This window comes from Cetorhinus maximus, unplaced genomic scaffold (genome assembly GCF_964194155.1).
Source record: "Cetorhinus maximus unplaced genomic scaffold, sCetMax3.hap1.1 HAP1_SCAFFOLD_690, whole genome shotgun sequence".
Lineage (NCBI taxonomy): Eukaryota > Metazoa > Chordata > Chondrichthyes > Lamniformes > Cetorhinidae > Cetorhinus > Cetorhinus maximus.
In genome coordinates, this window is record NW_027596632.1 from 156595 (window position 1) to 172279 (window position 15685).

Here is a 15685-nt window from a genome sequence, read left to right on the forward strand (position 1 = left end):
GCCGATATTTTTGGTGGGGAACCCAGCAGCCAACGTGCACACAGCAAGATCCCACTAGCGTAACCAATGAATCTGCTTCCTGAGTAATACTGTTGAGGGATTAACATTAGCCCTGGGAGAACGCCCCTTGCTTTTCTTCCAAAATTGTCCGTGGAGTCTTATACAGTAAATTTTATTGTCCCGGCCAGAAGGAAGGAAAATATATATATTTCTCTACATCTACTTGGCTACTTTATAAAATTATTAACTTCATTTTAAAAATGGACAAGGCTTTGCCATGACTCATCACAGAGGAATTTCTAAACTTCAGTAACCAGCAGGGACCTTGTTATCTTTGTGACTGCTGACAATCAAATTCCAAAGAAATGTACCAACCCCCTTTCCATTTCTAAGGCAGAGCTTCGGACAATGGAGATGGTGTGTCTGCAAAGGACAAAAGGGACACTGACCCCTTGATGAAACACTTCGAGATTCTAGAACCTGGGAAAGTACACCTTCCATCCAACACCCAGAAGGAGAAGTGGGAGGTATGTCACATGACCTCCTCCAACCTAATGGAACCTGTAATATTGCTGTGTGGAACTGAACCCAGGAAGTCTGCCGTTTTACCGTCTAACAGGAAGCAGCAGAAAGAGCTGTGTCCAGTTTTAAAATTGCCTGGCCCTCATCGACACTGTGTACTGCTGGAACATTGGAACTCCTGTATCAGTGCCTATAAGACTCATTCATCTTCTACGTGCTTTCTTCCACTGAAGAAGTCCTTGCTCTGGAAAGACGGGTCACCCTGCAACATTTTCGGCCTGCTATCCTCTGAAGGAATACGCCAAAGGTTTTTTGATTCTGGACTGATGTGAAACCATAACTCTTATTTTCATCGTGGTCTTGCCCTATACCCCTTTCTCTCCCTTATCCCGCATTTATTGTAGGAGTTTAAACAGGGCGGACGTTGTGAAGCCTCTTTCCCGTGTTTTGTGCCTGTGAGTGTAAAATAAACCAACCCTCTTATTTTACCTCATCCCGAGTTTGCTGTGGGGTTTATTAATAGAGGATCGGATTGCTTCAAGCCGAAGGGTTGGGGAAAGCACGCCACCACTTATAAAGGGGGAAATCAGAAATCAAAAACACCTTGCTGTTTACGGGTGGGGAAGTGAGAGGAGAAATCAGGGTTGTTTAAATTAATTCCCCTCCCGTCCGTAACATTATCTAAAACTATAGCCAAACATTTAGTTATATATTTACGGTCGATTGCTGATTAGGGCAGAGTGCAATTTCACTCAAACGTCACATCGCACAACCCCAGCGCTGACTTCTTTGCCAGCAATGGCGACTAACATGAGAGGGGTTTGCTTTTACATGTTAACATGCTGTATATGCTGGTTGGGGATATGCAGTCCATAGTTACACAGTTTCAACTTGCACTGCTGGTGACTGCAAAGCCACCACGGGCACAACGCGAGGACATAAAGAGCGCACAATCACGCTCTTTGGAGCTCAACGGCCACCTTGTAGCTGCTACCGAGAGTTAGAGGGGGAAGAGCAATGGAGGTGGGGGGGAGGGCAAAAAATGCATTAAGCAATCTACCATAGCTATTAGATAAGAGATTTAACAAACCAGTATTCCCGTCCACCAAGGGACCCACAATAGAACGGCAACTACGAACGAAGCGGCGTAATACAGTGGGATGCCAAACGTCAAGCTAACCATTCCCACCATGATCTGGACGACCTACAGGTTTAGGGTGGGTGACACGGAGACCATTAGGGCAGAGTTTGTGGCATCGTGAATAATCTTGAAAGACAATGAATACATTTTGAAAAAAAGAAACAGCCGGTTCAGAAGCGATAAGTTCTTCTGAAACGTGAAGGGAAAACCCTTTGCGTTTGTACGGCCGCAGGAGAGGATAAGCGTTTCTGCTGTGTCTTCACCACATCGGCGCATACCAAAATGCATCACAAGGACAAGATGTACTTTCATTGCTGTAATTCAGGGAGAAGGTGGCAGTCGAGGTGCGCACAGCAAGCTCCCACAAACAGCACGGAGATATTGACCAAAGTAATCTGTTTCTTTACAGACAGGTTAGTTGAGGGATAGATGTTGACCCCAGGAAAAGAGGGAAAACTTCCCTCATTCAGATAATGTCCCAATATCGGCCGTCGAACCTTTTACATTCACGATAGAGGAAAACCTGGGCTCCCGAATTATGTCTCATTCAAAACACTGACCCTCCAACAGTGCGGCACTCCCTCAGTACTGACCCTCCGACAGTGCGGCACTCCCTCAGTACTGACCCTCCGACAGTGCAGCGCTCCCTCAGTACTGACCCTCCGACAGTGCAGCGCTCCCTCAGTACTGACCCTCCGACAGTGCGGCACTCCCTCAGTACTGACCCTCCGACAGTGCGGCACTCCCTCAGTACTGACCCTCCGACAGTGCGGCACTCCCTCAGTACTGACCCTCCGACAGTGCGGCACTCCCTCAGAACTGACCCTCCGACAGTGCGGCGCTCCCTCAGTACTGACCCTCCGGCAGTGCGGCGCTCCCTCAGCACTGACCCTCCGACAGTGCGGCACTCCCTCAGTACTGACCCTCCGACAGTGCGGCACTCCCTCAGTACTGACCCTTCGACAGTGCAGCACTCCCTCAGTACTGACCCTCCAACAGTGCAGCACTCCCTCAGTACTGACCCTCCGACAGTGCAGCACTCCCTCAGTACTGACCCTTCGACAGTGCAGCACTCCCTCAGTACTGACCATCCGACAGTACGGCTCTCCCTCAGTATTGACCCTCCGACAGTGCAGCGCTCCCTCAGTACTGACCCTCCGACAGTGCGGCTCTCCCTCAGTACCGACCCTCCGACAGTGCAGCATTCCCTCAGTACTGACCCTCCGATAGTGCGGCACTCCCTCAGTACTGACCCTCCGACAGTGCGGCACTCCCTCAGTTCTGATCTTCTGACACTGCTGCACTCCCTCAGTACTGACCCTCCGACAGTGCGGCACTCCCTCAGTACTGATCTTCTGACACTGCAGCACTCCCTCAGCACTGACCGTCCGACAGTGCAGCACTCCCTCAGTACTGACCCTCCGACAGTGCGGCACTCCCTCAGTACTGACCCTCCGACAGTGCGGCGCTCCCTCAGTACTGACCCTCCGGCAGTGCGGCGCTCCCTCAGCACTGACCCTCCGACAGTGCGGCACTCCCTCAGTACTGACCCTCCGACAGTGCGGCACTCCCTCAGTACTGACCCTTCGACAGTGCAGCACTCCCTCAGTACTGACCCTCCGACAGTGCAGCACTCCCTCAGTACTGACCCTCCGACAGTGCAGCACTCCCTCAGTACTGACCCTTCGACAGTGCAGCACTCCCTCAGTACTGACCCTCCGACAGTACGGCTCTCCCTCAGTACTGACCCTCCGACAGTGCAGCGCTCCCTCAGTACTGACCCTCCGACAGTGTGGCTCTCCCTCAGTACCGACCCTCCGACAGTGCAGCATTCCCTCAGTACTGACCCTCCGATAGTGCGGCACTCCCTCAGTACTGACCCTCCGACAGTGCGGCACTCCCTCAGTTCTGATCTTCTGACACTGCTGCACTCCCTCACTACTGACCCTCCGACAGTGCGGCACTCCCTCAGTACTGATCTTCTGACACTGCAGCACTCCCTCAGCACTGACCGTCCGACAGTGCAGCACTCCCTCAGTACTGACCCTCCGACAGTGCGGCACTCCCTCAGCACTGACCGTCCGACAGTGCAGCACTCCCTCAGTACTGACCCTCCGACAGTGCGGCACTCCCTCAGTAATGACCCTCCGACAGTGCGGCAATCCCTCAGTACTGACCCTCCAACGGTGCAGCACTCCCTCAGTACTGACCCTCCAACAGTGCGGCTCTCCCTCAGTACTGACCCTCCGACAGTGCAGCGCTCCCTCAGTACTGACCCTCCGACAGTGCGGCTCTCCCTCAGTACCGACCCTCCGACAGTGCAGCATTCCCTCAGTACTGACCCTCCGATAGTGCGGCACTCCCTCAGTACTGACCCTCCGACAGTGCGGCACTCCCTCAGTTCTGATCTTCTGACACTGCTGCACTCCCTCACTACTGACCCTCCGACAGTGCGGCACTCCCTCAGTACTGATCTTCTGACACTGCAGCACTCCCTCAGCACTGACCGTCCGACAGTGCAGCACTCCCTCAGTACTGACCCTCCGACAGTGCGGCACTCCCTCAGTACTGACCCTCCGACAGTGCGGCGCTCCCTCAGTACTGACCCTCCGGCAGTGCGGCGCTCCCTCAGCACTGACCCTCCGACAGTGCGGCACTCCCTCAGTACTGACCCTCCGACAGTGCGGCACTCCCTCAGTACTGACCCTTCGACAGTGCAGCACTCCCTCAGTACTGACCCTCCGACAGTGCAGCACTCCCTCAGTACTGACCCTCCGACAGTGCAGCACTCCCTCAGTACTGACCCTTCGACAGTGCAGCACTCCCTCAGTACTGACCCTCCGACAGTGCAGCACTCCCTCAGTACTGACCCTCCGACAGTGCAGCACTCCCTCAGTACTGACCCTTCGACAGTGCAGCACTCCCTCAGTACTGACCCTCCGACAGTACGGCTCTCCCTCAGTACTGACCCTCCGACAGTGCAGCGCTCCCTCAGTACTGACCCTCCGACAGTGCGGCTCTCCCTCAGTACCGACCCTCCGACAGTGCAGCATTCCCTCAGTACTGACCCTCCGATAGTGCGGCACTCCCTCAGTACTGACCCTCCGACAGTGCGGCACTCCCTCAGTTCTGATCTTCTGACACTGCTGCACTCCCTCACTACTGACCCTCCGACAGTGCGGCACTCCCTCAGTACTGATCTTCAGACACTGCAGCACTCCCTCAGCACTGACCGTCCGACAGTGCAGCACTCCCTCAGTACTGACCCTCCGACAGTGCGGCACTCCCTCAGCACTGACCGTCCGACAGTGCAGCACTCCCTCAGTACTGACCCTCCGACAGTGCGGCACTCCCTCAGTAATGACCCTCCGACAGTGCGGCAATCCCTCAGTACTGACCCTCCAACGGTGCAGCACTCCCTCAGTACTGACCCTCCAACAGTGCGGCTCTCCCTCAGTACTGACCCTCCGACAGTGCAGCGCTCCCTCAGTACTGACCCTCCGACAGTGCGGCACTCCCTCAGTACTGACCCTCTGACAGTGCAGCACTCCCTCAGCACTGACCGTCCGACAGTGCAGCACTCCCTCAGTACTGACCCTCCGACAGTGCGGCACTCCCTCAGTAATGACCCTCCGACAGTGCGGCACTCCCTCAGTACTGACCCTCCAACAGTGCAGCACTCCCTCAGTACTGACCCTCCGACAGTGCAGCACTCCCTCAGTACCGACCCTCCAACAGTGCGGCTCTCCCTCAGTACTGACCCTCCGACAGTGCAGCACTCCCTCAGTACTGACCCTCCGACAGTGCGGCACTCCCTCAGTACTGACCCTCCGACAGTGCAGCACTCCCTCAGTACTGACCCTCCGACAGTGCAGCACTCCCTCAGTACTGACCCTTCGACAGTGCAGCACTCCCTAAGTACTGACCCTCCGACAGTGCAGCACTCCCTCAGTACTGACCCTCCGACAGTGCAGCACTCCCTCAGTACTGACCCTCCGACAGTGCAGCACTCCCTCAGTACTGACCCTCCGACAGTGCAGCACTCCCTCAGTACTGACCCTCCGACAGTGCAGCATTCCCTCAGTACTGACCCTCCGACAATGCGGCACTCCCTCAGTACTGACCCTCCGACAGTGCGGCACTCCCTCAGTACTGACCCTCCGACAGTGTGGCACTCCCTCAGTACTGATCTTCTGACACTGCTGCACTCCCTCAGTACTGGCCCTCTGAGAGTGCAGTGCTCTCTCAGTACCGAACCTCTGACATTGCGGCCATGCTCAATACTGCCCCTCTCACGGTGCAGCGCTCCCTGGGTACTGACCCTCCCATTGTGCCGTGCCCCCTCTTATTGACCCTCCGACTGTGCAGTACTCCCTCGGTCTGCCCCCTTCTAACATAAGAACATATGAAATAGGAGCTGGAATGTACTTGGGGGACCTTGAGTCTGTATCCCATTCTTTAGGACCATGGCCGATCTTCTGTCTCAACTCCACTTTCATGCGTATTCGGCCCATGTCCCTTGATTACTCCGCAAGGTCAAAGGTCTCCCCATCTCAGCCTTGAATCTACTCCAACAAGTAAAACAAATGTCTCTTCATTCCAGTCCAAACAGCCAGCCCCTGATCCTGACACGTTGAGCCTTTAGTTCTCCACTGCCCGGCCAGAGGTGGGGAAACAGCCTCCCAACAGGCAGCTCGTCAAAGACTTGCAGGTTTTTGATGGTGCTCCCTTCATACTGACATCAGGAGCGCGGGCCTGGAGTTTGAGACTTTTGTGCAGATAGATTGGGGCCTGGAAGCCTTGACTCCCTGGTTCAGAGGTGAGAGAGACACCAATGGTGCCACGGCCTCACTTCTAGTTCCTTCAATAAACACAAGTATGTGAAACACAGACAGGGAAGGGGTCGCCTTACACCAAAATGTCTCATGCGTCGAGGTTCATTACGCGTTAACGCAGCAACAGAGCAGCTATCGAATGTCATCTCCTGTTGGGAAAAGAGTCTGTATTAGGAACCAGCAAGTTAGACGATGTTCACCCTTTTCCTCGACCGGTAGCTGCAGAGAGAGAGGGAGAGAGCAAGACAAGGTAAATATCTCTGTAACCTCCTGCACCCCTACCACCCTCCCTATCCCTGTAACCTCCTCCAGTCCCTACACCACTCCCTATCTCTGTAACCTCCTGCACCCCTACCACCCTCCCTATCCCTGTAACCTCCTCCAGTCCCTACACCCCTCCCTATCTCTGTAACCTCCTCCAGCCCCTACAACCCTCCCTATTTCTGTAACCTCCTGCACCCCTACCACCCTCCCTATCCCTGTAACCTCCTCCAGTCCCTACACCCCTCCCTATCTCTGTAACCTCCTCCAGCCCCTACAACCCTCCCTGTCTCTGTAACCTCCTCCAGCCCCTACACCCCTCCCTATCTCTGTAACCTCCTCCAGCCCCTACAACCCTCCCTATCTCTGTAACCTCCTCCAGCCCCTACACCCCTCCCTATCTCTGTAACCTCCTCCAGCCCCTACAACCCTCCCTGTCTCTGTAACCTCCTCCAGCCCCTACACCCCTCCCTATCTCTGTAACCTCCTCCAGCCCCTACAACCCTCCCTATCTCTGTAACCTCCTCCAGCCCCTACAACCCTCCCTATCTCTGTAACCTCCTGCACCCCTACCACCCTCCCTATCTCTGTAAACGCCTCCAGCCCCTACAACCCTCCCTATCTCTGTAACCTCCTCCAGCCCCTACAACCCTCCCTATCTCTGTAACCTCCTCCAGCCCCCACAACCCTCCCTATCTCTGTAACCTCCTCCAGCCGCTACAACCCTCCCTATCTCTGTAACCTCCTCTAGCATCTAGGAACAGACAAAGGCCACTCAGCCCGTCTTGCCTGCTCCACCCTTCAATACGATCAAGGCTGATCGAACACTTCAATGCCTTTTCCCTGCACTAACCCCATAACCCTTTACACTATTGTTAATCAGAAATCTATCAATCTCCAAATGAATCATACACAATGACTGAGCTTACACAGCCCCCCGGGGGGGCAGCGGGGGGAGAGAATTCCAAAGATTCACAACCCTCTGAGTAAAGAAATCTCTCCCCATCTCGGCCCTAAGTGGCTTCCCTCTCATTTTGAAATTGTGTCTCCTGGTTCTCGACTCCCCAACCAGGGGGAGCATCTTACCTGCGTCGACCCTGTCTGTCCCTTTAAGTATTTTGTAGGTTTCAATGAGATCACCTCTCACTCTCCGAAATTCTAGAGAGTACAGGCCCAGTTTCCCCAATCTCTCTTCATAAGACAGTCCCGCCATCCCCGGAACAAGTCTGGTGAGCCTTCACTACACTCCCTCTATTGACAATAATATCCTGTCTGAGGATAGGGGACCAAAACTACACACAATACTCCGGGTGCGGTCTAACCAAGCTTCTTATACAACTGAAGCAAGACTTCACTACTCCTGTACCCTAATCCTCTTGCGATAAAGGCTAATATTCCATTCGCCTTCCCAATTGCCTGATGCACCTGCACACTGCCTTCAGTGACTTATGGACAAGGACACCAAGGTCCCTTTGTACATCTACACTTTCTAATCTCTTACCATTTAGGAAATACTCTGCACCTCTGTTCCTTCTGCCAAAGTGGATAACCTCACATTTTCCCACATTATATTCCACCTGCCATGTTCTTGCCCACTCACTAAGTCTGTCCAAATCCTCCTGTCGCCGCTTTCCATCTTCCTCACAGCGCACATTCCCGCCTGGCTTTGTATCATCGGTGAACTTGGAAATATTACATTTGTTCCCCACATCCAGATCATTGATATATATTGTGAACAGCTGGGGACCAAGTACTGACCCTTTGCAGCCCTCTAGCTTTACAGAGGAGGCAGATGTTCCAGTCAGGACAAACTATAGGGTAGAGAATAAAAGGGGTAAAAATAAACCATGTTATGCTTTTATTGCCTTAAAACAGGGCACCTCAAAACCCATTGTTGGAAGCTTAAAGGTAAAACAGTGGCAGAAGTAAGAACGCTTAAGGAATCCTCAGCAAAGGCTGGACCAGAGGAGGAAATGGATACTAAAACTGTAGCAGTGGTACAGGTGAAATGTCTTCCCTCAGAACACACGAGAAAGGGGTATGTGGCTCAGGATAGTCAAGAGAATTCTCCCTTGACTACTGCCAAAGTGAGTCAGGTTACCGGAGGTTCTCAATGTTTTATTTCAAAGGGAGAACTGTTCCCTTACTCCTCCAACAAAATAAGTAAACCAAATTAGTATTTTGAGAGATACTGGGGCAGATTCAAGTTATTGATGGTGCCTGATAATACAATTTGATGAAGGAACAGGTTTTAATAGGAGACTATCACAGAGTCTATCATTCAATTTCCTCGTGTAAGGTCAATTTACAAAGTGACTGATTAAACAGGATTGTGATGGTGGGAATTGTTCCCAGTTTACCTATGGAAGGGATAGATCTTTTATTGGGTAATGATTTGGCGAGTGGAGACAGTAACATGGCGATGATTGTATTGCAGCAGGCACTTGATCATGCTGACCTTACCAAACTAAACATCACTGTGGCCAACCCACTAGAAGCTTAGTGCCGATAACGAGCAATTGAAGGAAAAACCGATCAACGTGGAGAACCAACATTCACACGCGAAAGTTGAGTTTGCTAGTGATAAAGGAAGACTGGTGAGAACACTGGGGTGTCGGTCACAGGAAGTAAAACACCTGAATGAGGACTTGAAATGTCTAAATGATAAGCTTGGTTTAAGCAAATTCTACAAAGGTAGATCTTCAGTTGAAACTTGAACTTCAAGCATCGGGAGTCTCTATCAGGTATCGTCTTGATAAATAGCTGGAGAATCAGAACAGTTGGTTGAGTGCAGAATTAAAAAAGTAATGAGCTTAAGAGATAGAGCTACGCCTACAGCTAACAAAAAGGACAACAATTGGGCTGTGGACTTAAGAAAAAAATCCTTTTCCGAGTTAAAGACGGAGAATAAGAGGAAGAAGAAACACAAATGTTGAGTTATGATAAATCTGTGATGCTTAGATCCTGCTAATCCTACTTGTTACATGCATTGACTTTTGTTTTGGTTAATCCTTTATAACTTTATAATACGACGTGTAGTTGTGAAACAAAATGAAAAGTTTATCTGTGTAATATGGTAATAAGCTATTTGTTAAAAATTATGTTCAGTATTTCTTGTAAAGGAACCTTCACTGTCGTGAAGCTTTCTTTCTTCCAAGATGACCCGTTATGAAACCCATTGATCTGTGTCCCCGGTGATCTAGTGGAGATTGGATTTAAGGTACATGATGTTCCAATGCTTGTTAGATTGGTTCTTGCCCAGTGACAAGGGTGGGACCCTCTGGGAATGTTTGGATAGGTCACCAGATCGGTTCGAGGGTCAGTGAACAGCCCTTCTTTAGGCAGTCAGTTTGAGGCAGTCTGCCAGCCAACGTGCCACAGAGGCAGGAACAGGCAGATCCCAGTTGAATTAAAAATGTAGGGAAAGAACTGTGGGGAGCAGAATTGAAGTAAAGAGGGCCGTTGGGGCAAAGCTACCCCTTTGGAGAATGTGGCATTCTGCTCAGCACGGCCATAGATCTGAAAGTGTGCTGGTGAGCTGGTGTTTGAGTGTACTCTGGAATCCAGGCAGGAGGAATCTCAGAGGGCGAGATTGAAAACCCCGTGAGGTGGGCCATTGTTAAAGCCGTCTGAGTGGGAGCAACCTCTGGGGAGAGAATTCCAGGCAGAAACTTTCAAAGGTGGAGATTGGAAAACCTCACGAGAAAGACGAAGTTTCGGTGAGATTGGCTGACTCACAGTGGGGCTAAGATCTGGGTGTTGAGAAATCCATGGACTCTGCTTTGGTCGCACCTATCATTTACTTTGGGGTGCATCGCGACTGACTACCGTTCACCTGTTAATTCACATGGGCTTCATACTTACCCTGAATGTTAGAGTATAAGACAGATTTGTAAATTGTTTTACCTTTCTGAACTTGCATCGTATAGTGTGTTTTTGTTTGTACAATTCCCATGGAACCTTGTGGCTATGTTCCAAAGCAGGTGTCTTGAATCTCAACCTTTAACTACTTAAAAAAAAAATGTTATTGGTCCATAACTGGATCTCCCCCCCGCCCACGTCCCGGGGTCTGGTCAAAGATCTTGACAGTACACAGGCAAGAACAGCTCTTCATCTCTCTGAGAAACACTCCTTTCCCCTCCTCACCCTGCTGGTCTCAAAAATCCTCCTCCTTCCATACATCTCTCAACAAAAAAAAAACCCCACAAAGGCACATAACAACAAGGATTCAAGGGGCTGGAGGAGGGAGTTGAAGAATCTTTTCTTCCCCACTTTCCCGGCAGGAGTGCTGGAAAGTGTATGAATGACCTGATCCTGTGGTGGGGTGGGATCTATCAAAGAATATGGCAGTTCAGAAGGTTACTCCTGTTTATTTTTTATGCAGAGTCAGAATAGAACAATAGCACCACAAAACAGCAGGCGGACTTACTTAGCTGGGGACCTGGAGTATACACTACTTGCAAAAAAAAGGTGTGGTGCAGAGAGATGTTTTGTTAGAGCTAAATTAGTTTAAACAAACATTCAGTGAACCCTGAGAGGCCATGTCATCATGGAGATAAGTGGAGCTTAAGAAGATTCTCTGATTTCCATTTATCTATGTTTTCAAGGGGAGAGACTTCATGTTGAAAGCTGTTGTTAGTATGCTCCAGGCAGTTCGGGCTTGAAGGGGCTCTGGGAACCATTGGTGCAGCTGTTGGTTGCCAGTTTGGACCTCGTGTGGTTTGCAGCTCACAGAGAAGCCCGGAGCTGTGAGCAGGCGTGAGGGCTCAGAGATGTCCTGAGGAGCTGAGAAAATGGTGGAAGGTCAGTGATTCCGTGCCAGGCAGTTACGGCTCAGAACCATTGGTGCAGCTGTTGGTTGCCAGTTTGGACCTCGTGTGGTTTGCAGCTCACAGAGAAGCCCGGAGCTGTGAGCAGGCGTGAGGGCTCAGAGATGTCCTGAGGAGCTGAGAAAATGGTGGAAGGTCAGTGATTCCGTGCCAGGCAGTTACGGCTCAGAACCATTGGTGCAGCTGTTGGTTGCCAGTTTGGACCTCGTGTGGTTTGCAGCTCACAGAGAAGCCCTGGGAGCTGTGAGCAGGCTCCAGGCAGTGAGGGCTCAGAGATGTCCTGAGGAGCTGAGAAAATGGTGGAAGGTCAGAAATTCCGTGCCAGGCAGTTACAGTTCAGAAGAGGCCCTGGGAATCATTAATAGTTCAGGACAGCTGGGAGACTAGAGTTCGGAGAAGCCAGGGTCAATACCAACTTAGTGAGGCTAGCACTCTGCGAAAGAGCTGAAAGTGTGCCGGTAATTAGAGGCAGGAGTGCAGTTTATAAATCCAGCCAGGAGGAGATTGAACCAACTGCCTGTTGAGGCAGTCCAAGTCATAGTTGTTTTTGAGGGAATTCATAGGCTAGATCTTCAAAAGTGATGAGTTGGAGGCCCTCATGAGGAAGACAGGATTTTAACGAAAGATCGTGACTCACAGTGGTCACTGATGTCTGGTAGGATCTGTCCTGGTCGCGTCTGCCATTTGATGTGCAGCGTGGTGTACTTGACCACAGTTTTCCTGTTAATTCATACTTACCTTGTTAATTCTGAATGTTAGCGTGTAAGATAGATATTGTAAATTGTTTTACTCTTCTAACTTTGTATAGTGGGGTTTATTTCATTTAAAACCTTGAAATCTTGTGGCTTTTTTCTCCTAGTGGGTAACTGGGATTTCAAGCTGTGTATATTTTAAACAAAAGGTTACTGGTTCCTAACCGAACTGGAACATAGTACTCACCCTAAGAACCTCACTGTATACCTTTTTCCCTGTCCAAAAGACAACTGTTCATCAGGACTCTCTGTTTCCTGTCATTCAGCTAACTTTGTATCTATGCTACCACTGTCCTAATTATTCCATAGGCTTCAATTTTCCTGATAAGCCTATTTATGTGGCACTTTGTTGAATGGCTTTTGGAAAGCTAAGTACACTGCATCAACCACATTACCCTCATCAACCCTCTCTGTTATTCATCCAAAACTAAAGCACGTTAGTTGAACATGATTTGCCATCAATACATCTGCACTAATTCCTTAATTAACCTGCCTTTATACAGATGACTGTTAATTTTATCCCAGATTATCGCTTCGAAGATGCCTTCCCACCATTGGGGTTAAACTGACTGGCCTGTCGTCGCTGGGTTTATCCTTTCACTCTGTTTTGAACAGGGGTGGAACATGTGTCATTCTCAAACACCCCGATATTTAATGAGGATTGGAAAATTATCGCCAGTGCCTCTACAATTTCCATCCTTACTTTCCTCAGTAACCTAGCGTTTATCTCACCTGGTCTTAACTTATCAACCTGAAGAACTGTCAGCCTTTCTAACGCCCTCTCTTTATCAAACTTTAGCCCGTACAGTGTCTCAACAATCTCCTTTTCTCACTATTACTTTGGCAGTATCTTCTTCCTTGGTATAGACAGATGTCAAGTACTCATTTAGTACCTGAGCCATTCCCTCCAATTGTGGGTCTCTTTTAGGTCCCTTGTTGTCCCACTCCTTTTATCGCCTGTTTGCTATTTATATATTATATATTTGCCTATAGGAGACCTTTGGAGTTCCCTTTTACGTCAGCTGCCAGTCTCTTCTCATGCTCTCTCTTTGCCTCTTTTAATTTCTATTTTCACTTGCCCTGAACTTTTTCAATTCTGCCTACTTCTCACTTGCCCTAGCAACCTGACATCTGTCCTACCCTCTCTTTTTCTGCTGCATTTGACTCTCTATCTCAGCCCTCTTCCAGGGAGCTCAGGTTTTTGAGGTCCCAACGTTCCCCCTCCTGTGAACACACCTCAACTCTACAAAGACTCTCTCCTCTGTAATTGAAGCCCGTTATTCAATTACAATTTTGCCTGACAATCTTTGATTCCAACTTACCTGGGCCAGATCTGTTCCCACCCCACTGAAACTGGTCACCCCTCCATTAAATACTTTTACTCTGGATTGCTCCCTGTCTTTTTCCATAGCTAACTGAAACCTTATGACACTATGATCGCTGCTCCCTGAGTTTTCCCCAACTCACACTTCCTCCACTGGACCAGTTTCATTCACCAGAAGCCAATCCAGATGTGGCTCCCTTGTTTGGTCAGGTTGCCCTGACACACTTCAGAAACTCTCTGCCCCATTTCTGCCCTAGCCACTGTTGCTACCTCAATCTATATTAGGATAATTGAAATCCCCCACTATCACTACTCAATAGTGATGGCCGTTCAGATTCTAACAAAAGACCATGTAAACAGGCACCCAGCTCCGTGCTCACTTCTTCCCAACATCTTCCCTCCTCTCCTTTAAATTCTCATCATCTCCCGACGTCTCTCCCTGCCATTGTCCATTCTTTCCCACACTCCTGTCTACTCTTGCCTCCTACTTATCCACCAGCTTCCCTATCTATCTCCGTCCAGCCTCATCCTTCCTTCATTCTATTCCTCCCCTCCCCTTCCTCGAATTCTCCTTCTCTGGTCCTTTCTCGCTCCACTTGCTTCCGCCCGTTCCAAACCCTCTTCCTCGTGTCTTTCTTCCTCTCTTTACATCACAGCGCTGTTAGGGAGGGAGTTCCAGGATTTTGACACAGCGGCAGTGAAGGCACAGCGATATAGTTTCACGTTAGGACGGTGTGTCGCTTGGATGGGAACTAGCAGGTAGTGATGTTCCCATGTATCTGCTGCCCTTATCCTCCTAGGTAGTAGATGTTGCGGGTGTGGAAGGGAGTGCCAAAGGAGCCTTGGTGAGTTGCTGCAGTGCATCTTGTAGAGGGTACACACACTGCTGCTACTGTGCGTCACTGGTGGAGGGAGTGAATGTTAAAGGTGGTGGATAGGGTGCCAATCAAGCTGCTTTGCCCTGGACGGTGTCGAGCTTCTCGAGTGTTGTGGGAGCTGCAACTCATCCAGGCAAGTGTGGAGTATCCCATCACACTCCTGACTTGTGCCTTGTAGATGGTGGACAGGCTTTGGGGAGTCAGAAGGTGAATTATTCCTTGCAGGATTCCCAGCCTCTGACCTGCTCTTGTAGCCACAGTATTTATATGGCTAGTCCAGTTCAGCTCCTGGTCAAAAGTGACCCCCAGGATGCTGGCAGTGGGGCATTCAGCGATGGCAATGCCATTGAACGTCAAGGGGACAATGTTCGATTGTGGCTTGTTGGAGATGGTCATTGCTTGGCACTTAAGTGGCATGTAACATTTATGCCACACATCAGCCCAAACCTGGAATGTTGTCCAGGTCTCCTTGCATGCAGTCATGGACTGCTTCAGTATCTGACCAGCCATGAATGGTGCTGAACATTGCATGATCATCAGCGACCATCCCCACTTCTGACCTTATGATGGAGGAAAGGTCGCTGACGAAACAGCTGAAGATGGTTGGGCCCAGCACACTACCCTGAGGAACCCCTGCAGTGATGACCTGGAGCTGAGAAGATTGGTCTTCAACAACCACAACCACATCTTCCTTTGTACTCCGTATGACTCCAGCCAGTGGGGAGATTTCCCACTGTCTTCAATTTTAATGGGGGATCCTCAATGCCACACTCAGGCAATTGCTGCCTCGATGTCAAAGACAGTCACTCTCACCTCACCTCCTGAATTTAGTTCTTTTGTCTGTTTGGGCATTGTATAGCTGCTGCATCACTTCTCCTCCCATTTATTCTAGTCCTCGAGTGCAAAGGCCAGGAAATGTGGGCCTGGGTTTGACATTTCATTTCCCTCAGTCCTGCCACTGGAACATAAGCCTTGATACTTTTTTTTCCCCGTTTTTGTCCTGGCGCGGGACTTGGACCCACAGTCTTGGGAGTCAGAGGTGAGGATGCTGCTGACTGAGCCACAGCAGACACTTTCCCGACTGTCCCCTTTACATCCCAGGGATGGAAACCATCTGGCCCTGGGGTGGGGAAGGGGTTTGTC